Below are 1824 nucleotides of genomic sequence, written 5' to 3'. Positions count from 1 at the left end.
CAGGCTCCACTGTCGCCACCATTTTGTGAGCGTGCTCTAGTGCAGCCGCCATTACACAAGCGGACTCGTTGTCAGGTTTCTCCGCAACACCCACCGTGAACACGGAGTCGACACACAGCAGAGCAAAATCCAAAAAAAAACTTAATCGTGACTTTAAAGGTTCAGATTCAGAATGAGCTTTATTGCCAGGTATGTTTACACATACGAGGAATTTGTTTTCGTGACAGAAGCTTCCACAGTGTTACAGAATGACAGTGACAGAACAAAAAACACATAAAAAAAAATAGAACAAATAAATAAGGAATAAAAATATACAAATCGACAATTGTATGTACAGGTATATAACAATAGACAGTTGTATGTACATCTATATTATGTGCAAATTGAAATGCAGACTGAGTATGTGTGCTAGATAAATAAGTGTATGAGTGAATAAATAAATAGTGTGTGTTCCACGAGAGAGGTAATCCAAAGTACACAGGCAATAATCAGAAGACGAGGAAACAGGCAAGACTAGGCTAGACTAAGAAACTTAAAGCAGGCTCCGTAACGTAGCTATCACAACTAGCGATATGCGCATACAATACTTGGCAGCCTGAAAGGGATCTGAGTGAGTGTTATATAGTGAATGTGTGATTGGTTACAGCTGTGTGCAATCAGTGCTGTGTGCAATCAGTGCTATGGATGATGGGATATGTAGTCCGGGATGACATGCAACAGTTTGTGTAGTGCGAGAGTCAATGTAATGGAAGGGTGATCTCTGGTGGTGATTGAACGAAAGTCCATGAACAGGATTCGTGACAGACAGACAGACAGACAGACAGACAGACAGACAGACAGACAGACAGATAGACAGACAGACAGACAGATAGATAGATAGATAGATAGATAGATAGATAGATAGATAGATAGATAGATAGATAGATAGATAGATAGATAGATAGATAGATAGATAGATACTGTTATCCAATTGGAAGGGCCTCTTGTAGTGCTTCTGCACTGTAATATACATGTATCTTGGTTAATTTCAAATTGGTCAGAAGGGGGTGCAAATGTAACGGTGTGCTGGAGGAAATGTCCAGTACCTTTCAGATAAAACTCCAAAGTTCTCCAGAAGAATAAGAGTCCACCGTCTCTGTATGATTGGAATGTCACACTGGAAGACAAACATAGAGAAATCTTTAAATATCAACTGCTACAACATCATAAAGGTCAATTACTTTAACTGATAACTACTTACAGATGTAAAATCAAAGGGTGCTCCCAAGACAAGATGTACTGGAAAACAACAAAAATAAGAATATTCTCCCTGTAAATGGCACAAAAAAACCTTCCTTGTTCCTTATGTAACAACTAAATAATCACACCAATAACTGGTTGCAAAAATGTATAGTATATCCTAAAATAAATAAATAAGTACATAGGTAAACTATTATGCAATAATATATTGTGAGTACATATATTAAACAAACAACTCAAGATATTCATACCTCCACAGACAACTGCATGTTGAAGTGGATTTGAAGATGACTTATTAATTTGACCAGTTTGGCTGGCTTAAAGATGCTGGTCAAGCAGAAAACTGCTGGTAATTGCTGTAACACTGCTGCAGCTCAGGTAATGTGTCACCTCTCTGAATCCTTATATGTCTCTCTACAAGAGATGAAGCCACACACAATTATCTCAATGATGACAAATGGGATTAAAAATGTAAAATAAACTATAAGGTAATATTAACACACAAACAATGCATATAACAGAGGGAATTAAAGCAAACTATTTATTTTTATGAATAATAAACGTCTTCAAAACTTCACCGCAAGG

Source organism: Sinocyclocheilus grahami, unplaced genomic scaffold (genome assembly GCF_001515645.1).
Source record: "Sinocyclocheilus grahami isolate Dianchi unplaced genomic scaffold, SAMN03320097.WGS_v1.1 scaffold440.1, whole genome shotgun sequence".
Classification (NCBI taxonomy): domain Eukaryota; kingdom Metazoa; phylum Chordata; class Actinopteri; order Cypriniformes; family Cyprinidae; genus Sinocyclocheilus; species Sinocyclocheilus grahami.
This window is presented reverse-complemented; position numbering follows the sequence as displayed.